This window comes from Hordeum vulgare, chromosome 4H, assembly GCF_904849725.1.
Source record: "Hordeum vulgare subsp. vulgare chromosome 4H, MorexV3_pseudomolecules_assembly, whole genome shotgun sequence".
NCBI classification, from domain to species: domain Eukaryota; kingdom Viridiplantae; phylum Streptophyta; class Magnoliopsida; order Poales; family Poaceae; genus Hordeum; species Hordeum vulgare.
In genome coordinates this window covers 164,595,673-164,617,047 of record NC_058521.1, presented here as the reverse complement: position 1 = coordinate 164,617,047, position 21,375 = coordinate 164,595,673, and the positions used below count along the sequence as shown (strand labels likewise).

The 21,375-nt window shown below is 41.3% G+C and overlaps 1 pseudogene; it reads right to left on the bottom strand.

Moving 5' to 3' along the window:
• Positions 1–379: 379 nt before the first annotated feature.
• On the bottom strand, positions 380–1,220 carry LOC123447789 (annotated as a pseudogene).
• Positions 1,221–21,375: the final 20,155 nt, after the last annotated feature.

Below are 21,375 nucleotides of genomic sequence, written 5' to 3'. Positions count from 1 at the left end.
CATGGCAAAAAAGGCATTGTTGTCGTGGTAACCCTACGCCACCAATATCGTGCCATTGTTTAAAACTACTGGTGGCGTTAGGTCCCACGTCAGCAGTATTCTACGTGTTTATGGTGTGCCACGTAAGAAACACCACCACTATAATCATTCACCTAGCGGCACTGAATGTACATTGCATGCCAGGAACATTTTGTACAGCCAAAAAAATCCCATCACGTAACAGTTACCATTTAGCATTGCACACGATGAACTAGTCTAATAAAACAATGCATTTCAGTTAATAATAAGTGCCAAGCTCAAAAGTAGGTATTAACGACAATCCTCACAAACACGAGCATAGTTAATAAGGAGTTCATTTTTCACGAGCAAACTAACACACTTAAAGAAGGTCAATAATTATCATCATCCTTAAGTGATGCCATGGGATGTTCCCGATAGTGACTAAGACGACCTGTCCTGTCCGGAGATTCTTGCCAGTGAGGAAGTTGCTCCACCCAGCCGAACTGAAGATAGTGCGCCTGTTCATGTGCACTGCATAAGAACAGGTGGTGACGGAGTCCATTGTGGTAAGGCGCCGTCCAGTAGTGCCTTGTTCATTCGGCTTGATGCCACAACTCACACATAGACTCTTCGGTAATTTCTTAAAAAATAAACATGACGATCATGTAACATTACTACACTATAAGCATATCATCACGTTAATATATGTACTAAGCATATCATCAAATTCTAGACAAAGCATATCTTCAAATTAATATATACTAAGGATATCGAATTACTACAGTAATAAGTAACATACCACGACATGGCGGTTAACCATCGTCCGTGTCAGGCGGGTCACAAATGGCATCCCGACGTAGGCATCACGTGGCGGAAGTTTTTCCCAAAGCATGTTAGTTTCATCCTCACCCAGCCTCATCATTCTTTGGGCAAAGACTGCTTCATCAAGTGGGTCATCGTCTTCTTCCTCATAGTTAAGATAGATAACAACAATCCTTGGATATTCCCTTGTGAAGGAGAAGCTGATCAATTCACCAACCCCAAGTGAGATGCATGCAGGGGATGAAATGATCCCACTCATGTCCTCCAATCTAGGTTATGTTCCATCCCTTATTGACCTCCATAGTGTAGGGTCCCCAGGAGCATCGAAGATGAGAGTGTCTCCAAATATGAGCTCATTCAAATCCAGTCTCACATTACAAGGGACGATTTGTGTAAGAAAAAAACAAAAACACACACACACAATGCATTAGTGGAAATAGCAACAAAAACAAAAGCAGAAACTATTAGAAGGTTCATAATTTCTTACCGCTACAGGAACAAAACACGGCTGGAAGTAAATGTCGAACAGCGTGGCAGTTGCAAGGATAGCTGTGCACCTTGACTTGCACACTCGATATGGTGGTGGTTGCACCATTCTACACAAAACATATTGAAAACTAAGTATATAATCGGATTCTAGACTAGTGAACTGACACAAAGTAACATATATAATTCTACGGTAGTGACATGTATACACAAATAAACAAATTCTACTAAAAATGCAACAAATTATACTAAACAAGTTCATTTTGTTTATTCCGCTGGCATTCTAGACTACATTACCAAATTAAGTTGAACAATAATCATTAACATTCTGGACACTCAAAATATTTCTATTCAAAATGCACTATTGAATCGGATTTTACATCGGATTATCACAAAATTTGTGAACAAAACAATTCAAGGAATAAAATTTTGATTCTACACCACACAAAGCTATCTATTATATATATGTACTAAAATATCTACACAAAGCAATCCTAAATCAACATATAGATGAATCCCACACATATAGAAGAAGATACAACACGAAGGGAAGGAGAGGATTCAACCTTACTGGTCGGTGAAGGGGCGCGACGGGCGGTGAGGGGTCGCGGCAACGGAAGGCGACGGTGCGGTCACGAGTGGAGCTAGTCGAGGGGCAGTTGAAACGAAAGCGCATGTGGACTAGGACTTTTACTAAGTGTAGGATCAGAAGTATGTCTAGAGGGGAGTGATTAGACTACTTGACAAGACAAAAACTTAGCCTTTTCCCAATTTTAGTTGTGGGCCAGTTTTAGCAATTATGACTAGTCAAGTTCACCCTACACATGCACATCTAAGAGTATAGTAGCGGAAAGTAACGACATGCAAATATAAAATAGAGGGTAAGGTAGGGAGATCAAAAACAAAAGTTGACTCGGCGATTTTTGGCATGGTTCCAATAGGTGGCGCTATCGTACGTCCATGTTAGTGGAGACTTCAACCCATGGAGGGTATGGCCTGCGAGAGTCCACGGAGGGCTCCACCCACAAGGGGTCCACGAAGAAGCGGCCTTGTCTATTCCACCACAACTTTCGTCCACACAAAACTGGCCTCACTCATGGTAGATCTTCACGAAGTAGGTGATATCCTTGCCCTTACAAACTTCTTGCTTCAACTCCACAACATGAAGTAGCAGATTCCCAAGCGACACCTAACCAATCTAGGAGGCACCACCCTCCAAAAGGTAATAGATGTGGTAGAACAATGAAATCCTTACTCTTGTGCTTCTAAAGATAGTCTCCTCAACACTCAATCACTCATTCATAGATTTGGAATGGGTAGGAGAGATTGATCTTGTGGAAAGTAACTTGCGGAGGATAGAAATCAAGGTTCAAATGGTTGGAATGGAATCTATTGAGCTGAACACATGAGTAGGTGGGTCTCTCAGAAAAATGGATCTGGCAAGTATAAGTGTGTTCTGAGTGCTTCCTCTATGAATGAGAGGAGGTGGATGGGGTATATATAGGCATCCCCAAAATCCAACTGTTACAACATTATTGCCCAACTCGGTGACACCAAAATGAATCTCGGTGGTACTGAGTTGCACTAAATGTGGAAACTTTTGAATTCTTGGTGAGACCGATATAGGAATCTCAATGGTACCAATACGATAACCTAAATGAGTTTCCAAATCTCGGCGAGACCGATTTCAAACTCAGAAATAACAATTCTTGAAATCTTCTCAACAGAAAGTGGTTCACTGAATCTCGGTGGCACCAATATGAAAGTTGGTTGTACCGAGATGGTAGGGTTTGGTATAGGATGTGTCAAGTGTAAAATTGTAGGGCTGAATGGAAATAGTTGATGGCATCGATTTTGCTGGTATGGCTTTGGGCAGAGATATTTTGTGGGAGAATGGCTGAGTATTTTTGGTGGCTATCTCTAAGCACTTGAGCAACCAATTCATCATAATACCTCACCCCCTTTTAATAGTATTGGCTTTCCTATGGACTCAAAGTGATTTCTCTCAAATTTAAAATGTAGAGTCTTCTTACTTGAAGCTTGAGCAAATGCTATCCCTTTCCTTGCATCAAGGGGTGTCTCCTCGCAATCATATAGCCAAGGCATCTTTGAACTTTTTTGAAATATACCTGGATAAGATCATTAGTCCAATGATGCATATGTCGTGATTAATTACCAAAAACCACCTTAGGGAGCAATTGTGCTTTCAATCTCCCCCTTTTTGGTAATTGATGACAACATATAGATCAAAGCTTCAACAAAATATATAATCAATGATTAGCATTGACGCTTTGAGAAGTATGTGAAAAGCAAGAGCTCCCCCTAAATTTGTGCATTATTTTGAATTTGTGTCTCAATGCAAATGCACGATCGATTAGGATCATGGGTTACTCTTCGATGTCAAATACAACTTGGTGGTGTGCACAAATGATATGAATGAATATTAATGCACATAACACCAAAAAAGCAAGTGAATGATCATCATGTAGATATCTCAAAGGTACTAACGTGGTAGCATCAAACATTCAAAGCGTATGATCAAACACTCCTCCTAAATGGATAAAGTCATCCAAAAAACCAAAAGTTTTGAAAAACCAAATGAGAACAAGTAAAATGCAAAGCTATCCCTCTAGAAGCCCTATTTGATCTATAAACTTCTCCCCGTTTGGCAACAAGTTAACAGAAAGTTCAAAGGTCTAAAACTAATCGTCTCCCTGGGCACGATCTTCTCCGGTAACTCATGATGGATTGTACAAGAGAGCGTTAACAAAGGCTTCTATAGAAGTCCCTCGAGCTAGAGGTGTACACATTAGAGGTGCAGTAGCAAGAGATGAAGCTTGAGCTGTTGAAGATGGTTTTGCTTCCCGAACTAGCACAACTGATGACCTAGTCTGGCTCATGAACTGAGCAGTAGTAAGAAGAGGCAACTCTTCATCATTACTGCTAGAGCGTGGAATCTTCATAGAATGAACTTCATGCTGGAGTTGCTCAACAGTGGTAGTCAACACCATTACCTTAACATCCAAGTATGGAATTTTGTCTCCACGATCCTCTCGAGGCTCTTCTGGTTCAGCAAGATCTCAGGTGCTTTCTTCTCCATCCCTTGGATGGTGCTGACCAAGAAGGACATCTTCTCATCTCTGCTTCTAAGCATTGGGGTTAGAGGTGGAGCATTCCTAGCAGTCTCTGCGCCGCTGCCTTTGTTGCCTCTCAAGTAGTAGCTGTTGTGGGATGGATTGCATCCATCAGAACTTCATTGTCTTGTAATTTAGGCTGAAGTGGCTGGTGGAAACGATCAAGTAGATATGCATGCTTGCCAATCTTGGCATTGATGAGCATCTGAATATATGGAGAATATCCATAGGATATCTCCTCATCTGCAGCAGTCGTCTTGACAGTCTCAGCTATCAAGTCCATCACTCAGAATCGGGTGTGGGTGTCTAGATGATGCAGCATGCTGATGGAATAACCTCTAATCATCTTATCATCTCCTAATTTGAGCATTAGGATGTATCTCACTATAGTGTTCGTCGTAGGTATTCCTGCTTGCAAGAAAGAGACACAGCCAAACTTATCCGACTGCACAAACTCATGGGGCACTGGCTTGTACATGTTGTCCATGTAGTTGTTATTCATCTTGAGTTGTGAATACACATCCAAATCTCCTTCTTGTGCCTTTGGGGCACCAATTATAGTGGCCCATTCGTCAACTGTAGACTCATACCAGTGACCCTCAGTCATCCAAACAATTCTTCCATCAAAACAGAACTGAGCGGTGGAATAGAAATGCATGATCATCTCATCACAAAATTGGAAAAGTTTTTGGAAAATTTGAACTTTGAAAAATTGGTTTTAACGTTCAACAAAAGGGGATTTTGGTTCCACCAAGTTCGAAATTTTGGAGCCACCGAGACAGATGTGCTCATTAACAGAAACTTGGCACCCTTTCCGGTTTCAACGAAAAGGAGAACTCGGTTCCACCGCTAACATTCTCAGTAACCCTAAAACCAAAATCGATAAGACAAACTATAATGAATCGGGTGACACCGAGATTCAATTTTGCGGACTGATAACCATAATATTTTCTTTGCTCGCAAATCTATGGGAATTCTCTTCTCGGGAGAATTGGTGCAATTGGACAGATTTCGTCAATGCCTATTTGTGCAAGATTAAGATTTAGGGAGAACAAAAGGGATCGGATCCGTACCCTAACTCGACGAGGATCCGCTATGGCAGCAACGACGGTGGAGATTCTGTCAGTGGCGAGGACTTCGGTGGCGAGGGCGCACGGGAGGATCAAGATGAAGTCCACGAGACTAGGGCGCGACAACGAGGAGGTGCAACACACAATGTTTGAAGAAGTGTTTCAACCATCAGGTCCTGCTGGACATATATATATATATATATATATATATATATATATATATATATATATATATATATATATCATCACTGTTAGTGACACCGAGATTGAGTTTTTGGTGCCCTCGAGTTCCTTAACTGTCAGCTAACACAGAAACTCGGTGAAGTCAATAAGAATGATCCGGTGGTACCGACATGATAAAACCTGATCAGCCCTAGGCTTCGGTGGGACCGAAATTTTGAGGTTGGTGACACCGAGATGCACTTTGGGAGGTTTTGGATTTTAGTATTCGTCGACAGGATCTCCGAGTGCTCCTCACAAAGAGTGTCCATAAAGTGCTTGCTTAAATTTTTTATGAAGCATGAATAGAATTTGAGATGAGAAAGCATAGATAGCTACAGAAAGGTGCTTATGCACTCTTGTATATGCAATTGGACAAAATAAATAGAAAGCCAAATAACAACAATTGGATATCCTCGAATGAGAAAAATATGCATACCAACATGCTCACACAATAAGATGTCAAATAAAACATGGTGAACATGCACAAACATTCTAGCATGTATCGAGCACTTTGGCGTTGACAAAAGTCATCTATATATGAGTATATTGCCTTACTAGCCAAGTAAGAATACTTGATCATAGGTCATACTCATCGATTAAGCACAAGTGGGGTTACCAGTTTTACATAAAGCGTTAATGTGTTCACATCGTTTAGGAGACGCTTATACTCATGTCTAGAGTAAAGCTCCCGCTAGATGTGACATCTACCCTAAGAGGGATAAACTAACCTTGGGTTTTGTCGTGGAAGAGTTCAAGTAGGTCTAGCAGTGGTGGATGCTCATTGTTGATGAAGATCATCTTGATTTGGGAGCAATCCTTGTTGTTTCTTACTCTTCTCACCTGAATGTGTTAGTCCCAAAGAAAAATGAACATATGCAAGGATATCTATGGACATAGAGTGAAATAATGGAGGTGATGTCCAAAGATGCACTAGTTACCTTGTCCCTTGCTCACCTTTGAGGGAATGTATGACTCCTTGAACTAATGCATATGGTTGGCGTTGATTGCATATTGTTTTTGCCAAAATTAATAAGAAGGAATTTCATTGTCGGAGTTACCCCTCAAGAACTTTCTAGTTATTCCTCTTGGGGACCCACATCACCTTGATGGGGATCCTTGGATTTTTAGTAGCACTAGATGAGGTATTGCTAGAAGTGTCCTTGGGAACCCACACAACCTTTGCTTGGGGTTCTTCCTCAAATAAGTCAATCTCCTCTTATAGCTTTCCCTTGCCCTTGTGGTCTTGTGGTGGAAGATCATCTTGAAATCTTGTTCCCTTGGGAGGAGTAGGATCATACTTCTCCTCTTAAGGAATAAACTTGTGAATGGGATATGGACCTTCTTCCCAAACATCTCCATTGACATTGAAGTAGCCAACACCTTTCTTCTTCCGATGTCCTCCTTTCTTGCGCACAATTTCCTTGAATTTCTTACTTCCGGAAAGACTCTTGAAGACACCTCTCTCTATAATCCCTTTCAATAAATTGTTTTCTTGCTCAAGTGTAACTTGGCTAATAGAATCATTAGTGGAATCAAGAGAGATACTAGCAACAACATCATTTGATTTAGCTTTAGTATTGTTGTTACTAGAAGAAGAAACTTTCTTACCTTTGTTACTAGTGTTCTTAGGTTTAACTTGTGGAACAAAAGTAGACAAGGGTAATCGTTCGGCTAGATAAGAAGAACTCTTCTTTTGAAGATCATCATTGATCGATTTTGGAAACCCATGATCTTGCTCTAAATTTAGCTTCTCGAAGCATAGCTTCTCATGAGTTCTTGCAAGCTCTCTATGATCTTCTAGAGTAGTTTCATGAGCTAACTTAAGAGTGCTTAATTCTTTAGTTAGTCATTCAATCTCTTTCTTATCATCATCATTCGGTTTCTCTTGACTAGTATGATTATTTTCAAGTTCATTTTCAATGTAATGACTAGTCTTATGAAGGAGCAAGTCATCTTCTCCTATCAAGTCATCCTCATCACTATCAAAGTCAAAGTACTCGGGGGTGTGATACCTTGGGGCCTTTTGCCATGAAGCAGTTTCCAATACCTTCATTTGGTAAATCAAATAAGTCATTGGAGTTGGAGGAAATGAGTGCTACACCGGCAACACGTTCATCTTGACTATAGTCGGAGTTGGAGTGGTAGCTTATCTCGGATAGGTTGTCAGTCTCGGAGCCGGAAACCCATTCACCAACATGAGCTTGATGTCTTCTTCTTGAACTTTTCTTGGTGTACTTGTCCTTATTATCCAATTCTTTGCCTCTCCGAGAGTGTCTTCGTTCATAGTGATCTACTCTACTCCTTCTCTCTCTGAGAGGTGACTCATCTCTTGAGCTTCGTATTCTAGGTGGCTCTTCACTTCGTTTGTGGGAAGCCGAGCACTCATTGGAATAGTGTTCGGGCTTTCCACAATTTTAACAGTTTCTGTCATGACTAGACGAACGCTTTTCATCATATCTTGAGCTTGAGCTTCTCTCTTTGCCTCTACTCTTGTAGAACTTGTTGAATTTTTTAACCATGAGGCTGATCTCTTCATTGGTAACAAGGTTGTCATTTGAAGTAGTAGGAGTGTCACTTGAAGCTTTGTAAGCACCGCTTGACTTGTTGCGCCACTCATCTTTGTCCTTGAGAGACATTTCGTGAGCAACAATCCTTCCAATGACTTTAGTTGGCTTCAGATACTTGTAGTTTGGCATAATTTGAATTAGTGTCCACACGGTGTCGTATCTTCCATCCAAGGCTCTAAGTATCTTCTTGATGATGAATTTGTCGGTCATCTCTTCACTTCCTAAGCCGGCAATCTCATTTGTGATGAGAGCTAGCCTAGAATACATCTCAGCGACTCCTTCACTATCCCTCATGTTGAACTTGTCAAGCTGACTCTGAACCACATCCAACTTAGATTCCCTAACAAAATTAGTACCTTCGTGCATATCAATAATGTATCCCAAATTTCCTTTGCATTCTCAAGGCGACTGATTTCGTTGAATTCTTCGGGACACAACCAGTTGAACAGAATATCACAATCTTGAGCATTTTATTGCAACATATTCAATTCATCCGCTATCGCATCATGATCCGGTTCTTTTCCTTCTCCTAAGAAATCACCTTGCACACCAACACGAACAACATCCCAAACGGCAGGACTATGACCAAGGAATATGCATTTTCATCTTATGCTTCCAACTAGCGAAATTTCTACCATCAAAGTATGGACCTCTACGGTGATACTTTCCTACACTAGATGCCATACTCTTTTAGGTTGTGAAACCAATGCAATGGAGACCAAAGCTCTCATACCACTCGTAGGATCGAAAGTATACCTAGAGGGGGGGGGTAATTAGACTACATGAAAAGATAAAAACTTACCATTTTCCCAATTTTAGTTGTGGGCCAGTTTTAGCAACTATGACTAGTCAAGTTCACCCTACATATGCACATCTAATTGGGTCATCATCTTCTTCCTCGTAGTTAAGATAGATAACAACAAGCCTTGGATGTTCTCTTTTGAAGGAGAAGCTGATCAATTCACCCCAAGTGAGATGCATGCAGGCGATGAAATGATCACATTCATCTCCTCCAATCTGGGTTATGTTCCGTCCCTTATTGACCTCTGATGACCCGAAAGTATAGGGGATCAAACGTAGTCATTTCGATAAGTAAGAGTGTCGAACCCAAATGAGGAGCAGAAGGAATAGATAGGCAGTTCTCAGCAAGGTATTCTCTCCAAGTGCTATTAGTGACAGTAGTAGATAGTTTTGCAGCAAGATACTTTGTAACAAGTGACAAGTAACAATAGTAACTAAGGTGCAACAAGGTGTCCCAATCCTTTTTACAGCAAATGACAGGCCGGAAAGTGTTCTTATATGAAGAAAGTGCTCCCATGGACACATGGGGATTTTTATCTAGTCATGTTCATCATGTTGAATAGATTCACGTTTGCTACTTTGATAATTAGATATGTGGGTGTACCGGTTCTATGACGATGTTCTTACTTGAACAAAAAACCCACTCATGATTACCCGATCGCGCAAGCATCCGCAACTACGAAAGAAGAATTAACATAAATCTAACCATAGCATGAAACATGTTGATCCAAATGAGCCCCTCATGAATTAATGCATAAACTGGGGTTTAAGCTTCTGTCACTCTCGCACCCTATCATCTACTTGTTACTCCACAATTCCTTCCCTCAGGCCCATAACATGGTGAAGTGTCGTGCAGTTGACGTTCACACGATACCACTAAGAGAAGTAACAACATACATATCATCAAAATATCAAACGCATGCCAATTTCACATGATTACTTGTGAAAAGACTTATGCCATGTCTCCAGGAACAATAGTAACTACTCACACCTCATAAACATGTTCAAGATCAGAGGTATAATGATGGTGACAAAGGATCTGAACATAATATCTTTCACCAATTAATCCAACAAGCATCAACTACAAGATGTAATCAACACTACTAGCAACCCATGGGTACCAATCTGATGTTTTGAGACAAAGATCGAATACAAGAGATGAACAAGGGTTGGAGATGGGATGGTGCTGGTGTTGACGAAGATTGGTTCTCCCACGAAGGAGGAAGCGTTGGTGATGACGATGGCTTCGATCTCCCCTAATGGAGGGGAATTTCCTCGGCAAAATCACATTGCCAAAGAGAAAAAGGGCCTCTGCCCAGGTTTCCGCCTCGAGACGGTGACGCTTCACCCCGAAATTAATCTCCTAATTTTTTTCTAGGGTAAAACACACCATATAGGAGAAGATGGATGCCAGAGGGCCAACGGGGGCCACACAAGCCATCAGGGCGCGACCAGGGGCTGGGCAGCACCCTATTGGCTTGTGCCCAGCTGCGAGCCCACCTCTGGTGTATTTTTATTCCACAAATTCTTAAATATTCCAAAAATATTCTCCGTGAAATTTCAGGTTATTCGGAGTATGGTGATTTCTCTGCCTATTCTTCTGTTTTTCGGTCCAGAATCCGAGTTTCCAGATATTTCCCTCATTGTGATGTTCGTTGCATATTCAGAGAAAAAAATGCATAAGAATTGCATAACAGTTTGGAATACTGGACAAGAACAAATTAAAAAGGTACAAGAAATCATGATGCAAAATGGATGTATCAACTCCCCCAAGCTTAGACCTCGCTTGTCCCCAAGCGAAAGCCGATCTCTAAAATAATGACCACATAATTTGAGAGAGAGGTGTCGATAAAAACAGAATACAAGCATGAGAGCATCATGAATAACTTTTCATAAACAAGTAATAACCTATTCACAATTGAAGAAACACGAAGCATAATCTTTATTGAGAACCAACAAGCAATGCAATTAGTTATTAGGATAATCATAGCTTTTGTACTTGAGAGAAGAGTCTATGAAAGAGCTTTGTATTTCTAGTGAGTTCACATATTCAACTATAATGTAGCCCTCTGTGATTCTCAACACACATTGTATATTTTTCGGACAAGTGATTCCGTGGGACACATAGGAAGATGGGAGCTTTAATATTCTTGCCACCCAACTTACTTACCTCAAGGATAATGTCAACAGTAATGGAACATGATCATCTATATTCAACTGGATATATTTTTTTGAATCTTTCCTTAACACATAATGCTTGACGCTAAATCTATACCTAATAATAAAGCGGCTATTGCTTCCGTCGGAAAACCCATCATGACATTTTTATAAAAAAAGCCCCTGTAATTTTTTGTTATTCAACCCGCGCTCCATCATTTATCTGCAACGCAAAAGGAAAAAACGATTCGCTCCAAAAATTATATCCGTACGCATCGCCTCCTCCCGTCGACCCTAGGCCACCCTGACCTATGCCCAGGTCGCCGCCACACCACTCGCCGTCGCGGCCGACCTCAACCGCCACCGCTGCCGATCTCAACCCACCCGCCTACGCGGTTGTACCTCTCCCCGCTCACTGCCCCCATTGCGGCGCTCGAGTGCATCGCGTCGACCCTGGTCCGCCGTGGCCTGTGCCCAGGCCGCTACCACACCACTCGCCGCCCCGGCCAACCTCAACCACCAATGCTGTCGATCTCAACCCACCCGCCTCCGCGGTCGTACCTCTATCTGCTTGCTACCCCCGTTTTGGCGCTCGAGCAAAGCTTCTGGATCAAATCAACGCGACAGCTACATCAACTTGGGATGATGCGTCTACTCGATGCAGAACGGTGGCGGCGCGCGGATAAGGCGTGGCGGAGCGAAGTACTTGCAGGTGGAGGCGGGCCTCCATGGCTCACACGGGGAACTCCGAGGTTATGGCGCGGCAACGGCGACTCCTTATGGCCAGATAGAGGCGCCTAACCCTTGCTCCCCTCATCGTATTCCCTCCTCCGGCAGGAACTCATCATCTGGTGAGATCCCCTCCCGATGCCTCCAACCGTGTGCCAAGCACCGGCAAGAAATTTTGTTTTGTGGTAATTTGTTTGTTGATGAATGAATGTATTGAATGTAAGATTGCATTGTTGTAGAGAGAGAATGGAACACCACTTTCAGTTTGTCATCTCATCCCACATTCTCTACCCCATGAGTGAAATAAGATAGCAGTCCATTGATCAATTCACGTAGCCTCATTGTTTTGCTTTGCTTGTCCCGCTCAATTTCTCATCATGGTAAAATTAACAATGGACGGGTTGATTTCTCAACAAAATAGGATAGGACTAACTACATTAGTTAGTTAGCTTATTATTTTAATAAATTAAAATAATTATAGAAAAATTAAAAGAGTGTGGTATTTTTTTCTCCCGTTGCAACGCACGGGCCCTTTTGCTAGTAGTTGAAAAATATATAATTTTTAAGAATGTAAAAGACATGCCCTTCGCAGAGGGAAGCAGAGGTCGTCATGAGCTTTTATTTGTTTGATATGTTCAATCTCTTAATGCAAAGGAACATCACTTAATATTGTCGCTTGTGATAGCAAATTTTATTATGCACTTCATCGCTTTTATTGCTTCACCATCACAAGATCGTACAAAGCTTACTTCGTCTTACAATAAAAAATCTTACATGATTAGAGGCAACTTTTATCGCCTTGTGCAGCAATGGCGACTTACTTGAAGGATATTATTCAATCCATGGGTAGGTATGGTGGACTCTCATGGCAAGAGACTGGGTTTAGATGTTATTGATGCACAAGTAGTATCTCTACTTAGCGCGACTCTTTAGGGCTAGTGAAAGCTTAAGCAAGTATCACATGTTAAAGGATTCAAGTCCATATAACTCCTATGAAAATGAAAACAACCATGATCATTATGTTGTCTTCCATGTCCCACTTCAACACTTGGTCATTATATACTATTTTGATGGGAGCTCACAAGCATAGTGTATTTATATGTAAATCTCCTCTTCTCTATCATACTTTTGCATAGATCATACCAATTACTAACACTATGTTTGTTAGTTTTCAACACTTCTTATTGCTCGTACCTCTTTTATATGTGAATTCATTACTTCTCATGAGATAAGAATATGATATTTTTCTATTATTTTTATTGCCAAGCCAAGATAAAGGGTGCAAGTGAGGGAGAGGCACATGATCCCAAGTAACTTTATTATATTCCTCTCGCACTCGATTACAAGGATAGGTAGAACCCAAAGAAAAAAACCTAATCAAAGAAAATCTGAGATTTTAACTTTCTAAATAAAAAAAACTAACGATCGAACTAAAATAGGTAGTGGTGATAAAAAGCGATGATGATACGGTACCAGGGCACCTGCTCCAAGCTTGGAACAAGCCAAAGGTTGTGCCCATATCACCGTACTCAAGTGTTCCTCGGTGATGGTGGTGGTGAGCCCGCAATCCTTCATCTTCCAAGGCATAGGTTCCCCATTAGGGAAAGAAGCCATTGTCTCCGGGATCCTGAAATCTGCGGCGAGGCTCATCCTTTTAAACCTAGATTTATACTCACAGTTCTGGAATTGGAGTTCATAGATTGGATCTTGGAAGCGGTCAATCCATTCTTGGATCTTGGAAAGAACCTCCCCCACGCTCTTTGTGTCTATCTTCTTCTCCCGGATGAAATCCGTGATCATGGAGTGGTTAGCACTCAGACCATGTTCAACCATCCCTTGGCACTTGAATATCTCCTGCTCCACCGCTGCAAACATAGCATTCTCGTTACCCTCCTTCTTGCGACCTTGAACATCCCGGATGTGAAGCACCCCATCGCTCATCATAATGGCTTGAGGGTGCCTCATCAACTCCGGTAGCTAGGGATTGATGAGCTCCTCGAAAAACTTGTGCTTGGATGGCCTTGGTGAAGTCATGACGATCTAAATATGTCAAAAAAAGCTCGAAACAAGAACAGAGGAGAAACTCGCGATGTGATGGTCAAAACATACGGGGGTATATATAATGATTTTTTTCTAGGTCAGAATATGTGTTCTGGAAGAAATCGGAGTCCGGATGGCACACGGGGGCCCACAAGCCATCAAGGGGCGGCCAAGGGCTGCGTCGCGCCCTGTTGGCTATTGCCTCCCTCATGAGTCCTCGTGACTCCGTTTTATTTTTGTAATTTTTCTAAAATACCAAAAATGACTGAAATTATTTTTTCGGAAATTTTGGAGTCAGTTTACTTACCTTATCACGTACCTACCCACTTTCAGCATTCTCGAGCGTTCCGGAGGGTCTCTCTTATGTGTTCTTCCGGAGTCATAACTTGAATAATGTTAGTTTCAACGTTAAGGGGCGTACCTGAGATATAGTGTTTAATTCTTTGACCATTTACCACCTTCGGATTTTTTCCTTCGAAGTTATTTATCTTTATAACACCTGATCGATAGACCTCTTCAACCACATAAGGGCCCTCCCACTTGGAGAGAAGCTTACCTGCAAAAAATCTGAAACTAGAATTGTACAAAAGCATCAGGTCTCCTACATTGAATTCTCGCTTTTGGATTCTTTTGTCATGCCATCTTTTAACCGTTTCCTTACACAACTTGGCATTTTCGTAAGCTTGTGTCCTCCACTCATCTAGTGAACTAATGTCAAATAACATTTTCTCAACGGCAAGCTTAAAGTCATAGTAAAGTTCTTTAATTTCCCAATAAGCTTTATGTTCCAACTCAAGAGGTAAATAACAAGCTTTCCCATAAACCATTTTATAAGGGGACATCCCCATAGGGTTCTTGTAGGCAGTTCTATAAGCCCATAAAGCATCATCAAGTTTCTTATACCAATTCTTTCTAGATGTATTAACCGTCTTTTGCAAAATTAACTTGATTTCTCGATTACTCAATTCAACTTGACTACTAGATTAAGCGTGATAGGGTGATGCAATTCTATGGTTAACATCATATTTAGCTAAGAGTTTATGGAAAGGACCATGAATAAAATGAGAACCACCATCATTCATTAAATATCTAGGGACTCCAAACCTCGGGAAGATAATATCCTTATGCATTTTAATAGAAGTGTTATGGTCAGCACTACTAGTAGAAATAGCTTCTACCCACTTAGTAACGTAATCAACAGCAACTGGAATATGTGTGTACCCATTGGAGGAAGGAAAATGTCCCATATAATCAAATCCCCAAACATCAAAGGGCCAATTCCATTTCCCCCCTAATTTTGGCCCGACCTCATCTTTACCCCTAAATAAAAACAGTGCTCAACTTTGCCCCTCTTCCGTTCAGTGCACTTATAGAAATGCCCTTCCGTACATTTTCCGTCTAGTCAAAGGCCTTTTACCGTTACATTTTTCTATACGCGCACTTAACGGTCAAAGGCCTTTGACTGGATCGAAAATGTACGGAAGGGTATTTCTATAAACGCACTTAACGGAAGAGGGGTATAGTTGAGCACTGTTTTTATTTAGAGGTAAAGATGAGGTCGGGCCGAAATTAGGGGGAAATATGTAAATGTCCCAACATCAAATGGTTCAATAGCAAGTGAATAATTCATAGGCATTTCCTGGCGTCTACTAATGTTACCAATTCTTTGACATTTATCACATGAAAGTACATATTTCCGAGCATATTTAAAAAGAGTAGGCCAATAAAAACCAGATATTGTAATACCTTGTGTATAGTTCTGTCACCAGCATGGTGCCCTCCATAAGCCTCGGAGTGACATTTCCGTAAGATTTGTCCTTGTTCTTGCTTAGGTAGACAACATCTAATAATACCATCTACTCCTTTATAAAGATGTGGGTCATCCCAGAAGTAATGTTGTAAATCATAGAAGATTTTTTTTCCTTTTGTTGGTATGTGAAATTAGGTGGTATGTATTTAGCGACAATATAATTAGCATAATGAGCATACCAAGGAGTACTTTGTGAAGTATTCATAGCAGCAAGTTGTTCATCATGAAAATTATCATCAATAGGTAGTGGGTCATCAAGAACATTTTCCATGCTAGACAAGTTATCTGCTACGGGGTTTTCAGCTCCCTTCCTATCAACGATATGCAAGTCAAACTCCTGTAGTAAAAGCACTCACCTAATAAGTCTAGGTTTAGCATCCTTCTTTTCCATTAAGTATTTAATAGCAGCATGATCAGTGTGAATGGTAACTTTTGATTCAACAATGTAAGGTCTAAATTTATCACAAACAAACACAAGTGCTAAAAATTCCTTCTCAGTGGTGGCATAATTTCGTTGAGCATTGTCTAAGGTCTTACTAGCATAATGAATAACATTCAATTTCTTGTCAACTCTTTGCCATAGAACAGTACCAACAGCATAGACGCTAGCATCTCACATAATTCCAAACGGTAAATTCCAATCAGATGGTTGGACAATAGGTGCAGTAATCAAGGCTTTATTAAGTATTTCAAAGGCTTCCATACAATCATCATCAAAAACAAACGGAACATCTTTTTGAAGAACATTAGTTAGTGGCCTAGAAATTTTTGAGAAATCTTTAATGAAACGCCTATAAAAACTAGAATGACCAAGGAAACTTCTTATACCTTTGATATCTTTTGGGCAAGGCATTTTCTCTATTGCATCAACTTTGGCTTTGTCTACTTCAATACCTCGCTCAGGAATTTTATGCTCAAGTACTATACCTTCATTAACCATAAAGTGGCACTTCTCCCAACTTAAGAAAAGATTATTTTCTTCACATCTCTACAAAACTCGATCATGGTTGCTTAAGCAATCATCAAAGAAAGTCCAGTAAACGGAAAAATTGTCCATGAAAACCTCAACAAACTTTTCACGAAAGTCAGAAAATATAGCAGTCATACATCTTTGAAAGGTACCAGGTGCATTGCATAAACCAAAAGGCATACATCTATAAGCATAAGTTCCAAAAGGGCTGATGACCCACAAGTATAGGGGATCAATCGTAGTCCTTTCGATAAGTAAGAGTGTCGAACCCAACGAGGAGCAAAAGGATCTGACAAGTGGTTTTCAGCAAGGAAATATCAGCAGGCACTGAAATTGTCGGTAACAAGTGATTGTGTGGTGAGATGATTTGTAGCGAGCAACAAGTAACAAAAGTAGCAACGGTGCAGCAAAGTGGCCCAATCCCTTTTGTAGCAAGGGACAAGCCAGGACAAAGTCTTATAGGAGGAAAAACGCCCCCGATGACACACGGGACTTTCTGTCATGCTAGTTTTCATCATGTTCATATGATTCGTGTTCGTTACTTTGATCGTTTGATATGTGGGTGGACCGGTGCTTGGGTACTGCCCTTACTTGGACTAGCATCCCACTTATGATTAACCCCTCTCGCAAGGATCCGCAACTACGAAAGAAGAATTAAGACAAAGTCTAACCATAACATTAAACTAGTGGATCCAAATCAGCCCCTTACGAAGCAACACATAAACTAGGGTTTAAGCTTATGTCACTCTAGCAACCCATCATCTACTTACTACTTCCCAATGCCTTCCTCTAGGCCCAAATAATGGTGAAGTGTTATGTAGTCGATGTTCACATAACACCACTAGAGGAAAAACAACATACAACATATAAAAATACCGAACGAATACCAAATTCACATGACTACTATTAGCATGACTTATCCCATGTCCTCAGGAACAAAAGTAATTACTCACAAAACATAATCATATTCATGTCCAGAGAGGTAATGAGTAGCATCAAGGATCTGAACATAAACTCTTCCACCAAATAATCCAACTGGCATCAACTACAAAGAGTAATCAACACTACTAGCAACCTTACAAGTACCAATCGGAGTCGCGAGATGGAGATTGGTTACAAGAGATGAACTAGGGTTTGGAGATGAGATGGTGCTGATGAAGATGTGGATGGTGATGATTCCCCTTCGATGAGAGGAGTTTTGTGATGACGATGGCGACGATTTCCACCTCCGGGAGGGAAGTTTCCCCTGCAGGATTGTCCTGCCGGAGCTCTAGATTGGTTCTGCTCAAGTTCCGCCTCGTGGCGGCGGTGAATCCACGAAAAAGCTCGTCCCTGATTTTTTCCTAGACGAAACCCTTCATATAGCAAAAGAGGGGGCAAGTGGGCCTGAAGGCTGCCCACCAGCCCTCATGGAGCGACCTGGGGGGGGGGTGGCCGCGCCGTGCAGGTTTGTGGCCACCTGTACGCCCCCCTCTGGCACTTCTTCGGCCCAGTATTTTCGATAAATCGGGAAAAAATACTCGTTGATTTTTACGGCGTTTGGAGTTGCACTGAATGGGTATCTCAGCTTTGCTCCGCTTTCAGGCAAGAATTCTAGTTGCCGTCATTCTCCCTATTCATGTAAACCATGCAAAATAAGAGAGAAAAGGCATAAGAATTGTACCGTGAAGTGAATTAACAGCCCGAGAAGCGATAAATATCAACATGGAAACATGATGCAAAATGGACGTATCAACTCCCCCAAGTTTAGACCTCGCTTGTCCTCAAGCGAAAGCCTAGCTTAATAAATATGTCCACATGTTTAGGGAGAGAGGTGTCGACAAAACAAGATACGAACATGCATGCATCATGATCAAGATTAGAACAGCAATACCAACATATAATCTCTCATGCTAAAGTGATAATTCCTTCACAAAGTAAAGCATGGATCAGGAACCTTACCGAGAAGTAACAACCGATAGCCTTTAGTAATTGAAGCAATTGCAATTTATCACAACATCAGAAAGAGTCAAATAAGAGCTTGTAAACCAAATCCACATACTTAATCATTCTTTCGTTCTCTACAATTGCTACAACTCACGTTGTACTCATGAGATCAAAGTTTCAGCTGGACACAGAGAAAGATAGGGGCTTATAGTTTTGCCTCCCAACTGCTTACCTCAAGGGTAATGTCAACAATAATAATTCATGAATACTTACCTCCAAGTTGACATATGAATATAGATCTTTCCCAAGCATATGATGTTAGCCAAGACAAAGGAGAAATGGGGAATTGGTGAAGATCACCATGACTCTTTCAAGGGCAAAAAGTAAAGGTACAAGATAGGCCCTTCGCAGAGGGAAGCAGAGGTTGTCATGCGCTTTTGAGGTTTGGATGTGTGTCCTCTTAGTGCGTAGGAACGTCACTTTATATTGCCTCCTGTGATAAAGAACTTTATTATGCAGTCTGTCGCTTTTATGTCTTCCTCATCACAGGTTCGTACAAAGCTTATTTTCCACACACTAATAAATCATACATATTAGAGAGCAATTTTTATAGCTTGCACCGATGACAACTTACTTGAGGGATCTTATTCAATCCATAGGTAGGTATGGTGGACTCTCATGGCAAAACTAGGTTGAAGGTTCATGGATGCACAAGTAGTATCTCTACTTGGTGCGGGAGTCTTGGCTAATATGAGGTGTAAGCAATCGTCACATCCTAAGGGATCTCTAATCATATAACATTGTTCGGAGCCAAGCAAACACAATTCATTATGTTGTCTTCCTTGTTCAACATCTACTTCTAGGCATGCAATAGTTTAGTGAGTGTTCACAATCATAGATGGTGTCAGAGATGATGTATTTATATGTGAACCTCTTCTTCTTTTATCACTTCCTATTAATTGCAACCATGACCAAGGTCTACGTTTGTCTACCCTCAACAAGTTTCAATCATAATTCTTTTTATATGTAAAGGCATCACTTCCCATAAGATCATTACATGATCTTTCATGCTTTTGTTCTATTCTCACTCTTTTGATCATGGCAAGAGGCAAAGCCCTTCAACTAAGACACTCTTTATTATATGGCTCACGAGCTCGAATACATCGGGGGTGACACAAAGCAAAACTCAAGACTAAAACACTAAGACTGTTAAAACTACTAGAGAAAAAAGAAAACTGAAAAGGAACAAAGTAAAACAAAGGTAAGGCAAAAGATGTGATGGTGATACGATACCGGGGCAACTCCCCCAAGCTTGGCACAAGCCAAGGCAATTTCCCATACCAATGCTCAGTTGTCTTCCTTTGGTGGTGATGGTGGAGTTGTTGCAACATGAGTTTGATCCTCCGTCTTCCAAGGCATATGTGCTCCATCATGGAAAGATGAACGAGTCTCCGGAATCCTCAAATCTGCAGCCAGCCGTACTGATTTAAATCTATACTCATACTCACAGTTTTGGTTCTGCAGGTCATAGATCTGGGCCTGGAGTTGATCAATCCTGTCATAGAGCCTGGAGAGGTGCTTCCCAATGTCATTGGCATCAATCATGTGCTTGTTGGTGAACTCCGTGATCATCATGTGGTTGGCGTTGAGTCCACACTCCACCATCCCTTGGCACTTGAAGACTTGTTGCTCCATTGCTTCAGCCTCGTCTCCATGCTTCCGGTCTTCTTAGGCCCCTCAACATCACGGATGTCCAACATCACCTCACGCATCTTGATAGATCGAGGGTGTTGCAGCACTCCCGTGAGGTAGGGATTGATGAGCTTCTCGAAGATCTTGTCCTTCAGAGCTTTTGGGGAAGTCATGGCTATCTAGATCTGCAACAGAAACAAGCTCGAAACGAAAAATAGAGGAAATCTGCGTGATGGAGGGGTCAGACCAAACGGAAGTATATATAATGATTTTTTTTCAGACCAGAAGGAGTACCCCGCACGAAAACAGAGTCCGGGAGGCGCACGACGTGGCCACAAGCCCACATGGCGCGGCCAGGGGGTGGGCCCGCACCGTGCAGGCTTGTCGCCTCCTCACGCACTTTCCGGACTACTTTCAATTTTTGTATTTTTTCAAATATTCCAAAACGGAGAAAATTTCCTAATGGAAAAGTTTTGGACTCTGTTTTCTTACCGAATCACATACCTCTTCGTTTTCGGAGTCTGAAATAGGCTGATAAATATCCCTTAGGTATTCTTCCGGAGTTATGGTATTGATGATATTGCTTTGAACATTTATGGGAGTACCTGATATATAATGCTTGATTCTCTGCCCATTTACAACTCTCGGACAATTACCTTCCGTGTTGTTGATCTTGATAGCACCGGAACGATATACTTCCTCAACAACGTAGGGACCTTCCCATTTAGAGAGAAGCTTGCCTGCAAAGAATCTTAAACGAGAGTTGTATAGCAAGACAGAATCACCTACATTGAACTCACGCTTTTGTATCCTCTTATCATGCCACCTCTTCACCTTCTCTTTGAACAGCTTGGCATTCTCATATGCCTGAGTTCTCCATTCATCAAGCGAGCTAATATCAAATAACCTCTTCTCACCGGCAAGTTTGTAATCAAAGTTGAGCTCTTTG